This window comes from Hyperolius riggenbachi, chromosome 3, assembly GCF_040937935.1.
Source record: "Hyperolius riggenbachi isolate aHypRig1 chromosome 3, aHypRig1.pri, whole genome shotgun sequence".
In the NCBI taxonomy this organism is placed as follows: Eukaryota; Metazoa; Chordata; class Amphibia; order Anura; family Hyperoliidae; genus Hyperolius; species Hyperolius riggenbachi.
In genome coordinates this window covers 256,075,910-256,088,653 of record NC_090648.1, presented here as the reverse complement: position 1 = coordinate 256,088,653, position 12,744 = coordinate 256,075,910, and positions in this window count along the sequence as shown.

The following is a 12,744-nucleotide window of genomic DNA, read 5'->3' as shown; positions in this document are numbered from 1 at the left end:
AGCAGGGTATAGGGGGCTTCAGTATAGGTAGCAGGTTATGGGGGGCTTTCGTATAGGTAGCTGGGTAAGGGGGCTTCAGTATAGGTAGCAGGCTATGGGGGTGCTTCAGTATAGGTAGAAGGCTATGGCGGTGCTTCAGTATAGGTAGCAGGCTATGGGGGGGCTTCAGTATAGGTAGCTGGGTAAATGGGCTTCAGTATAGGTAGCAGGTTATGGGGGTGCTTCAGTATAGGTAGCAGGCTATGGGGGTGCTTCAGTATAGGTAGCAGGCTAAGGGGGGCTTCAGTATAGGTAACTGGGTAAGGGGGCTTCAGTATAGATAGCAGGCTATGGGGGTGCTTCAGTATTGGTAGCAGGCTATGGGGGTGCTTCAGTGTAGGTAGCGAGCTATGGGGGCTTCAGTATAGGTAGCTGGGTAAGGGGGCTTCAGTATAGGTAGCAGGCTATGAGGGGCTGCTGTATAGGTAGCTGGGTAAGGGGGCTTCAATAAAGGTAGCTAGCTATGGGGTGCTTCAGTATAGGTAGCAGGCTATGGGGGGCTTCAGTATAGGTAGCAGGCTATGGGGGTGCTTCAGTATAGGTAGCAGGCTATGGGGGTGCTTTAGTATAGGTAGCAGGCTATGAGGGGCTGCAGTATAGGTAGCTGAGAAAGGGGGCTTAAGTAAAGGTAGCACATAACCTCCTCCCTCCTCCCTCCCCCCGCAGCCTCCTCCACTCGCCCCCCTGCATAAATAAGGAGAAGCAGCCTCTCACCTCCAGCGTGGAGTGCAGTGCGGCAGACTTCTCCTTCACTTCCTTGTTCCCCTAGTGGCCACCGGACCAGCTCTTACTGATGACGCATAGTAAGAGCTGGTCACTAGGGGGAATAAGGAAGACTGCAGGAGGTCTGCCGCTCCGGGTTCCACGCTGGAGGTGAGAGGCTGTTTCTCCTTATTTATGCAGGGGGCGAGCGGAGGAGGCTGCGGGGAGCAGGGGAGGACAATTGCGAGAAGGTGAAGCGGCAGTTGTGTGGCGATGCAGCGTCGGGATTCGGCGGATTCGGCGGGCGGTAAATGGTGTCGGGATTTGAATCCACGAATCTTGAATATTTCCTAATATTCCAGGGGACTTGAGGATTCGTCGGATTCGTCGTCCCATCCCTGCTATTTACCTTTTTCTAACTCTGGGACACTTAATTGGCTGCCGCTGATTAGAGACAGTAAAACATTCAACCTACTTTGTAAATGTTTAAATATAAAGGAATACCCTGGGATACTTAAAAAAAAAAGTAATTTTAGGAGTAAGAGGATAAATATAATTTTTTTTATCTAATCAGTTTACTTTCACCTTGGGTTCACTTTACAGCCTTAGGTCAGTGTTCCCCAACCCTGTCCTCAAGGCCCACCAACAGTGCATGTTTTGTGGAAATCCACACAGGTAGATAATCAGCTCTGCGGAGACACTAATTACCCCACCTGTGACTGTTTGTGGTTTTCTGCAAAACATGTACTGTTGGTGGGCCTTGAGAATAGGTTTGGGGAACTCTGCCTTAGGCAGATGGTACTGGGTTGAGGTTTCTCCACCGTAATTTGGCCCAAGTTTTCTGTCAAGGCAGATCTGTAGGATATGGATGTCTCCTCTCATAACACAGAATCTATCAACCACCAGGATACAAAGGCCTCAATTCACTAAGATCATGCTGGGGATAATAAGGCAAGAGAAAACTTACCTCCACACAGTGAGAGAGTTATCTTATCTCTTCATTCCTTAAGTTACCTCCTCTGTAGTTAATTTACCTCCTCTGTAGTTAAGTTACCTCCTCTGCAGTTATTTTCACGCGCAGTTAATTAACAGCCTGTCTTTAACTCTGGAGTTATTTTAAGGATTGGAGAGTTAACTTAAAGACAGAAGAGTTAACTTTAGGCTTGCCTGAGGTAAAATGTTTCCTGAATACTACATGCCTTATCACCATGGTAACAACTCTAGAAGAGTTATTACAGACAGGAGATAAGCTTAGTGAATTGAGGCCAAAGTGCTGACGCTGTTATGAAAAAATTTTCAACTTGTTTTTGTTAAACTGCTATAGCAATCATTTAATATATCAATGTATATAGCAATGTATATAGCAACATCTAGGGTCACTTTAACATGTTGACATTTTTGATGTTCTGGTTAATTTAAGTGTTTTGTGATTTTTTTTTACATACTGTAGGTGGAGGTAATCATAGAAATTAGGGTGTGTACTTGGTCAACCACACAAAGATGGAGCTTGTAAGTGGTTGGAAGTGGTGTAGTGTTTATGCTTTTGAGGACCTGCCAACTATCAGACTGTCAGGAAAGAGCTAAGTAAATTGTTAACCCTTACCGCTTCGCTTTAAAAATAGCATAACCAATCAATTCCCACCTGCAGTGTAAATCATTAATCCTTTCAACCCTACACTGAAAGTCACCTAATGCTTCAATCTCCAGAAGCGTAATCTATGTCTGTTATGGTCATACAGGTTGGAAACAGTATGAGTACTTCTCCCATAGCACTGTCATTTCAATACATACATGTACATGCTAAAAAGTACATAAATCCACAGCGCTTGGTGCTCAGAGCAGCATCTGTAGTCTCACCACGGTGCTCAAGAAATAATAGTTCACAGTGACGATCACCAAAACAAGTCAACAGGTCACTTTTCCATCCAGTAAAATAAGCATATTTATTTGCATTTAAAACATCACATATACAAGGACTTACTTTCAGGGTCCTTTTCACAGGGACCCTAAGTAGATAAAAGCCTGTACTGTACCACAATACACATATATCCAAAACGATCTCAGATAGATGTCAGATAGATTGCCCAGTCTTGCGACGTCATCTAGTAACAAGCGCTCAAGGGAGCTCAGTCTGGGGAGGAGGAGTTTTTCCCGAAGGAGGAGGCATTACCAGCTAGAGATTTTGGAGGCAAGGGAGCGGAGAGCGGAGTGAAGTTTTCACAGGCTGAGGGGTGGAGATGCAGAGCAGCTTACCTGTGTGTAATGATGACAAGCAGAATATGGCTGCTCTCATTATCACAGCAAGAAGAAATAATCATTTACTGTTGAAGCTGTTAGCAGCTAGATTTACTGTGTAAAACATCTACACTTTACATAAGATATATAGACAGTTACTTGTTATAGTTAGTTTTTCATCTCGGATCTGCTTTAAACCCTTACTAAATAAGGTCTGATGCTGGGAATACACGGCTTCTGAGCCATTTAGATAGCTTGATAGATAATTTCCGACATGTCCGATCTCCTGCCATATCGGTTCGCCGCTCGATTTTGCATTGAGGACAATGCAAAAAGATAAGAAAAATGAGCTAGATAAGAGAAGATAAGAGAATTGCCTGCGGAATCGAGCGGGGAATTGATCGAGAGGGAGAATTGAGCGTTGTATGCCCAGCATGATGTCACTCACTAGCTCATGATGTTGTACACTTCCACCAGAGAATAGTAGTGATAACATTATAGTGAGATTGTAGAGTATGCTGCATCTGTGCATCTAGAAACCAGCCAACAATAAACTTCACAACACCTTGCAAAGTTAATATCATTAATATGCCACTACAATAAAAATTAACGTGGAACGCATTATTTTAATACTTTAACTGTAGCGAAAAATGTTTGACACACTTTACCTCCCACCAGCTATCCCACCACACACACTTTCATTTGATCTTTAATGCTGTCCACAAGACCAGAAAGGAGACCACTCCTAACAAGCCTTCCGTGATGGCCAGATGTTCTGCTGTGAGAAGGACCTGCTTCATCATTTGCAGGCAGCACATATTTCACATTCTCCATATATTCCTATAGACAATATCCATAAAGTCAATAAGCATGCATTCCACAGTGAGAAGCCAGGAAGGTCAGCTCACAGCGGTCTGCTATCAGCTAGAATGTGGGCTGGGATGTGTTTGGGCAACATACTGCACCTTCCTAAAACATAAAATGAGTAAAGAAGCCATGTTTGCATCACTTTTTTGGTTAATGTTTTTTTCTAGTGCCAGAGTGAATTTATCCAGCATGTGCCAATATAAAAAGTGATCATGTGGCCACAAAACTCCACACAACTCCACCTTGCAGTTTTCACAGTTACAACCTTAGTATGATACAGGGCTGAGGCATTTTTTAAACAGAGTTCCTGGCTGCAGTGGGTTGTAGTGCTTTGTATCTGTGTTCACCTCCCATTCATTTGCCTATAACTTTATCACTACTTATCACAATAAACTGATCTATATCTTGTTTTTTCTGCCACCAATTAGGCTTTCTTTGGGTGGTACATTTTGCTAAGAGCTACTTTACTGTAAATGCATTTTAACAGGAAGAATAAGAAAAAAACCAGAAAAAACTCATTATTTCTCAGTTTTCGGCCATTATAGTTTTAAAATAATACATGCCTCCATAATTAAAACCCACATATTGTATTTGCCTAATAGTCCTGGTTATTACACCATTTAAATTATGTCTCTAGCACAATGTATGGCGACAATAGTTTATTTGGAAATAAAAGTGCATGTTTTTCCGTTTTGCATCCATCACTATTTGAATGCTTATAATTAAAAAAAATATATATATATATAGAAATATTTCATCTTTACATGGATATTTAAAAAGTTCAGACCCTTAGGTAAATATTTATGTTTTTATTGTAATGTCTTTTTGATTTTTTTTATTAAACATTTTATTTGGGTATTTTTGGGAGGGTGGGATGTAAATAGTAATTTTTTTATGTAAATATGTGTTTATTTTTATTTTTTTTTACATGTAGATCTAGTTTTACTTTTTGCCAACAAGATGGCAACCTTGAGTTTGTTTACATGACGTCACTCTAAGTGTAACATGTACACTTAGAGGGACGTAGGAGACTGAAAGAGCGAGGCTTCTGAGAGAAGTCGTCGCTTTTTCTGCCAGGGAAAGGGATCAATGATCGGGCATCATGTCCCGATTCACTGATTCCCTGGATAATGAACCACGGGCCGGGAGCGCGCGTGCATGCACGCGATCAGCCTTGGGAGCGCACAGGAGTGGACATGCGGCCTTTTGGACGTATATTATACGTGCAAAAGGCCAAAGTAGTTAAGGATTTTGCTGTAGCCTAAGTAGTCTTTTAATGGTAAAAAATTATGAACTCAGAAAGAGGGTGCTGAAAGAGGGAAAAAAGGAGGGAGCGCACTGTGCATGCTCAGACTGGCCGTGACTGGCGAAGTTACGGGACCCAGTACCAAGGAGGGAGAAAACTGAGGATGGGGAGTGATCCATGCAGATGGAGCTGGAGGAAGCCCCAGGTATGTATGAATCTTTTATGTTAGTTCATCTCTGGTACACTTTAAGCAGCACTGGCCCCTATCCATTTATAGTCTCATTTTCATTCACAGCCATTGCTTCTGTATGCAGCAACCCTTCTGCTATGACTGGTCACCACCTTGGATGGCAGCTTGCCCAAGATTCAGGCCTTTGTGGCCTTTTCAGAAATCTGCCCTGATTAGCCCAGAGAACATGCCCCGTCTTTCTACTCTACTCTTCCACTAATCATCAATATGATCCTCCAATCACAGCGGTCCTTTTATATAAATTTACAGTGGCCCATCTGTAAATATGTACAATGGCATTTCTATAAAAACATGCAGTGGCTCTTCTATAAAGATAAAGAAAAACATACCCTACCTTGTCATTATTGATACACTTATGCTAGATACACACCATACAATGTTCGGGCAAATTTACCTGCCAGATCGATTATTTTCAACATGTCTGATCTGAATTTTTATAGATTTTTAGATTTTCTGATCGTTTTCCGATCAATTTTCTGATTAATTTCCGTTCACTACTATAGAAATCGATCGGAAAATCGAAAAATCGATCGAAATTCAGATTCGGATAGATTCGGATATGTTGGAAATAATCGATCTGGCAGGTAAATCTGCTGGGAAATTGTATGGTGTGTACCTAGCATAACAGTGTATACACTTAAGGTAGCCATACACTGGTCGATTTGCCATTAGATCGACCAGCTGACCGATCCCTATCTGATCGAATCTGATCAGAGAGGGATCGTATGGCTGCCTTTACTGCAAACAGATTGTGAATCGATTTGAGCCTGAAACCGATCACAATCTGTTGAGCTGCTCCTGCCGCCTGTGCCCCCCCCCCCCCCCCGTATACATTACCTGAAGCTGGCTCCCGGGCGTCTTCTCCACGCTGCACCGCACCGCTCTGTTCCGGCTCCATCCCGGCGCTTCCTGTGTCACTCCGTGACCAGGAAGTTCAAATAGAGTGCCCTCTATTTGAACTTCCTGGTCACTGCAGTGACACAGGAAGCGCCGGGATGGAGCCGGAACAGAGCGGTGCAGCACGGAGAAGACGCCCGGGAGCCAGCGTCAGGTAATGTATACCTGATCGGATCGGCCGCCGCTAGAGACGTGCACCCTACCCGCGGGCGATCGAGGGTAATTTCCCGCACGGCGCGATCGACGGACCGATCCGATTTCGGGAGGAAATCGGATCGGCGGGTGCGTTTAGCGCGAACGATTGGCAGCAGATTCGATCCCAGGATCGAATCTGCTGTCGAAACAGCCGCGAATTGGGCCAGTGTATGGCCACCTTTACTTTCTAGGTTATGCTTGCAACACTATATAAGTCTCACGATTTGTGTAGTGTAAAATACAATAACTGTCATATACTGCCAGTGTATAAAAATATGGTAAGAGGCGCTCCATACAAGATGATCACAATAACTTTGCTGCTCAGCAACCACCTCTGCTGCTGTGACTAGGGTAGATCCTCTTCACCTTCACATAAACTGTCATGCAATGACACAGCACAAGGGATTATGTTGTCATAAGCATAAATGGAATCCCATCCACCTCCAGAGATTGCACCTTCAGTCTGCAATCTCAGGGGATACCTGATGACGGCGAAAGGTCGAAACTAGTTGGGACGAGAGCGGGCTGGACACCACTGATCGCTTTCTGTTTAAAAGTACCACAAGGGTGGGAAGCAAAGTTTCCGGAGCGGGTCCTATAGAGGCATAGAACCCTCCTTATGTGAGTGATCTGTTTCTGTACCTGATGTGCCTTGCTTGAATAAAAGTTGACTTTATATCCACTGAGAGAAACCCCTCTCTGCTTCTCTGTTTGGGTGCATTAAGCTGCACTATAGGAACGCAGACTGAAGGTGCAATCTCTGGAGGTGGATGGGATTCCATTTATGCTTATGGCAACATAATCCCTGGCGCTGTGTCGTTGCATGACATATACTGCCAGTTTGCTAGATGACCATTGACTAGATGACAATGGTCATTGCAGGAGTGGAATACTCAGTCACACACAACAACACATTCTCTCTCTCTCTCGCTCTCTCATTCTCTCTCTCTCTCTCTCTATCTGTGAAATAGACGCTATCTTTTCTAATTCTGAAATTTTTCTTCAAATGTTCTGGAAAATCCTTCGAAGTAACTACATGGGCAGAGAGTTGAGAATTAATTGAGAATTCATTTCTGTCACCCCAGTGCACAAAAAAAGTGTTTTTGTTTTTTTTTGCCATGCCTGTAAGGAAGTGGTATTTTAATGCAGGTTTTAAAAATCACTGTCACCAAATACCTCAAAATGTAAAAAGTAATTATTAACCACTTTACCCCCGCGCGTACGTATTTCTCCGCCCCTTTTTCCATCCTTTAAAAACCAGGGACGGAGAAACACGTACTTTCCGCGTTCCCGACGCTGCCCGCGCTCCCGCTCGTAAACACGCCGCCCGCCGCTAGTAAACACGCCGCCGCCCGCTCGCCCAGAGATCAATGAATGGGAAAATCCATTCCCGTTCGTTGATCTAAGCCCCGCAATGATCAGCTGCTCTCCTATGGGCAGCGCGATCATTGTGAGAAAAAACTCACGTGTCTAGCCTCCTTATTCTTCCTCCAAGCTTCCGGAAGGAAGCTTGGAGGTCGCATTAAAACAAAAAGTTACTGTGGCCATCTTGTGGCCAAATAGTAAACTACACCCTACACATTTTTCACATACAAATAAATGACTTTTACACATAAAATTAACTCATTACCTCCCACACTCCCCATTATTTTTTTTTTTGTAATTAAAAAAAAATTAAAAAATTTACAATTAAAAAAAATACATAAATAGTTACCTTAGGGACTGAACTTTTAAAATATTTATGTCAAGAGGGTATAACACTGTTACTTTATAAACTATGGGCTTGTAATTAGGGATGGACGCAAAACTGAAAAAAATGCACCTTTATTTCCAAATAAAATATTGGCGCCAAACATTGTGATAGGGACATAATTTAAATGGATTTATAACCGGGACAAAAGGGCAAATACGTTTCATGGGTTTTAATTACAGTAGCATGCATTATTTAAAAACTATAATGGCCGAAAACTGAAAAATAATTATTTTTTTCCCCACATTTTTCCTATTTTCCCATTAAAACACATTTAGAAAAAAATAATTCTTGGCATAATGTCCCACCTAAAGAAAGCCTAATTGGTGGCGAAAAAAACAAGATATAGTTCATTTCATTGCGATAAGTAATAATAAAGTTATAGACGAATGAATGGAAGGAGCGCTGAAAGGTGAAAATTGCTCTGGTGCTCAGGGGGTAAAACCCCTCAGTGGTGAAGTGGTTAATAAAGTAAAATTAGGTGCATGTGTGTAGTAAGCAGAAATGTCAATATCATTTATGTTTTTATGTGGTCAGTATTATGAGACATAAACAAATTATATACAACATTTTTTTAAATGTTTTGTCTTTTTGTTATTTTATTTTTTATTGTATACAACTATTATACATACAATAATCTTCAAAGTACAAAACACAATACACACAAATCACTTTGTTAAATATGCTGTCATTGCATGATAGGGTTTTTTTGGAGATATTTTTGTGATGCTATGCTGCACTCTAGTGTTATATTCTGTAACTGCAAAGTTTGCTTTGTTTATACTTATGTACAAACAAATACGAATGTAAGTCAAATTTTTTTAACTATCCAGCGTGCATCCTAGGGAGCCCCATTTTTACTTAACCACTTGAGGACCCACCCTTTACCCCCCCTTAAGGACCAGCGCTAGTTTGATTGATCTGTGCTGGGTGGGCTCTGCAGCCCCCAGCACAGATCAGGGTGCAGGCAGGGAGATCAGATTGCCCCCCTTTTTTCCCCCCTATGGGGATGATGTGCTGGGGGGGTCTGATCTCTGCTGCCTGCGAGTGGCTGGCGGGGGGGGCACCTCAAAGCCCCCCTCCGCGGCGAAATGCTCCCCCTCCCTCTCCTACCTGGCCCCCTTTGGTAAGCCGGGCTGCACAGGACGCTATCCGTCCTGTGCAGCCAGTGACAGGCTGTCTCCTGTCACATGGCGGCGATCCCCGGCCGCTGATTGGCCGGGGATCGCCGATCTGCCTTACGGCGCTGCTGCGCAGCAGCGCCGTACAAATGTAAACAAAGCGGATTATTTCCGCTTGTGTTTACATCTAGCCTGCGAGCCGCCATCGGCGGCCCGCAGGCTATTCACGGAGCCCCCCGCCGTGATTTGACAGGAAGCAGCCGCTCGTACGAGCGGCTGCTTCCTGATTAATTAGGCTGCAGCTGGCGACGCAGTACTGCGTCGCTGGTCCTGCAGCTGCCACTTTGCCGACGCACGTTATGAGTGTGCGGTCGGCAAGTGGTTAAAGGTCAAAATTTGATTCATTTTTTTTCTCATACAATTATATAAATATTATAGCAGGATTACATTAAAGGAATACTATCGATGTATGCATTTATTTTTAAATGCTGTATGTTGTAGCACACATTAGGGCAAGTACTAGGAGCAATTTGATTCCTCACACAGCTGTTCCTCTCAGCTGTAAAATCCTCCGTCAGTTTTGGCGTCAGTGTTGGATACAAAATGTATCTAATACTGAGCTCCCAGAGGGCTAGACCATATCTCTGCACAGGGGAGTTGCTATCAACTCCTCAGTTTATAGTTTAATTATCACCTTGCTGAAATAATCTTATTGATATGGTGGTAAGGGGTTAAAGATTCTAGCAATGTGTGTTTATTATCTTTGCTTCTCTTGACTGATAAAGATACTAATAATGCTAATTGTAGACAGTGGTCTGCCCCTCTCAGCAGCTTGTAAAGTGGATGCAGCCTGGAGTGAATCACCTCAAGCAGGCAGCCAGTCTGAGTGTAAACACAGACTCATGGTATAGCTAGTTATATTCCAGGAATATTCCAGCTCATTTAGTTACCTGTTACCACCTCAGATCAGCATATTTCTCCTCATGTCTGCTGCATGCTGTGAGTGACACAGTGAAATATATTTGTGAGCTGTGTGACAGAGTAACCAAGCGGCTCAGGTTGACCCAAACTACTATGAGCTGTGTGAGAAATGAATTTTTAAGCAGGGATAGAGGGAGAGAGACCTGGGTGAATAAATAAAGTGCCCCTAGCACTAGTGGTAATGTGTACACTAATATAGAGTATTAAAAAAAAAAGTCGTTTCAATCGATAGTATTCCTTTAAGCAAAGTTAATAGTATAACTTTGTCATGCATTTAAAAATAGATAGTATTAAAAAGCATTGGGGAATATTGTTTTCAAGTTTAATAATGGGATGTAATGTTTCTTACTGATTGTTTTCATTTTGATTAAAATCAAATTATGGCGGCAGTTTGTTAATGCTTTCCCCTTCAAGGTGTACAGACATATTTCAGGGAAAAGGGAAAACTTGGTCAGAGGTAAAAGTACAGAGTGTCCCCCTGAATTGTTCCATTTAAGATAATTAATCCTGGGTTTGACAGGGAGGGTTGCAGTAATTAATCGGTTTACAATATAAACAGGCAACTGAAATTCTGCCTCTGCTCCTTGCCAGTTATTATTTAAAGGATAACTGAACTCAAACATATAAACATTAACTATGATTTTCTGGGGCCGTGCTTAGCTAAAAACAGGTTAATTTCTGTTCATATTGGGAGCACATTGCCTGTGTGTCTGTTGAGTCCCCTTTCCTGACCAGAGGCCTCCTATTGTCGCAGATTGTATTGTTCAGAGGGTTTCTCCCATGCAGCTTTGTTCATGTTTTAGTATAAAAGTGAGGGGTAGGGATCATGATGTTTCCTACAACATAGGTGAGGATAGTAAATGTTTGCCATCTAATAGTAGACAGGTTATGATAGTTCCTAGGCTAGGTTTGAAATGTTCTAAATCCCTCTAAAACAATAGAGCAAGATTATGAAACTGATTTTGTTGAGCAGGGAGGGAACCAGAAATAAATTGCCAACAAATCATTTTAACGGTCCGATTTGATTACCAATAGTTTTTCTGACCGATTTTCCAATCACTTCTATACAAAAATCTGAAAAATAATTGGAAATCGGATCGGATCTGTCAGAAATAATCGATTTGAGCCATCTATCTGATGGTGTGTATCAGGAATAAGTCATCAGCTGTTAATTATTTCATATTCAGTTATTACTAAAAAGGGGATTAAACCATAATTAGTCCTGCAATCAGTTGAGGAAGTCAAGGGAAAATATCTTGGCAGGCGCTGCTATATACAGGGTCAGTTGCTTCACTCTCAGGGCCTGGGTCTCCCCTTTCCCAAACTCAAGGTCAGGAAATAAATATAAAAAAGAGAGAAGGGGAGAGAGTGGCACTCAGACTCAGACGTATAAAGTTTCTAAACTTTCTTTTATTATATAGTAACCTTATATTATCAATTATGTTATCAATCATAAAATTGTTTCAAGGTATGTGTTTACTGTTCCAATGATATCTACATGAGCTATATAAAACATGTAGACCATCTCCATCCATTCATACAAATAGAAGCACTCTGATTTGCCCCTAAAGAATTCAAATAAAAAAATTGTGAATAAAAAGCTGTATCCACATGTGCATGTAAGGAACCCTGTAACTTGTATAAAAAGATTCCAAGGTATGGACAAGTACTTTTAACCTCTCCTATCCAGTCTTCTCTATAACCATGCTCCTATGTTATATACATCTTATGTCCTAAATTGCCTTAACTACTTAACCTCTTGACGACCAGCTAATGCCGATTGGCGTAAACTGGTCGTCTTTCCATGTCAGTTCACGGAGGGTGTCTCCGTGAACAGCCGGAGAGCCGCCGATCGCGGCTCACCGGCAAAATGTAAACACGCGAGGAAGAAATCCCCGCTGTTTACATCATACGGCGCTGCTGCGCTGCAGCGCCGTAGGGCAGATCGGCGATCCCCGGCCTCTGATTGGCCGGGGATCGCCGGCATATGATAGGCTGAAGCCTATCCTACAATGCGCAGGACGGATATCTGTCCTGCGCAGCTCAGAGGGGAAGGGAGAGGGAGGGAGAGGGACGGAGTGCTGAGAACGCTGCGGAGGGGGGCTTTGAAGAGCCCCCCCCGCAAAGCGCAGCAAGCCGGCGGCGATCAGACCCCCCCAGGAGGACATCCCCCTAGTGGGGAAAAAAGGGGGTAAGTCTGATCGCCCTGTCTCTATCCCGATCTGTGCTGCGGGCTGGAGAGCCCACGCAACACAGATCATAGGAAAAGCCACTGGTCGTCAAGTGGTTAAAGACCGCCCCACGCCCCATGCCAACGGGCATGGTCGCGGTGGCAGCCCGAGGACTGCCTAACGCCAATTGGCGTCAAGTCCTGGGGCTGCATTTTGCAGTAGATCGCGCGCAGGCTGTGTGCGCATCTCCTGCTTGGGGGTGGAGCTCCGCCCCCTCTTCAGTCTCCGAG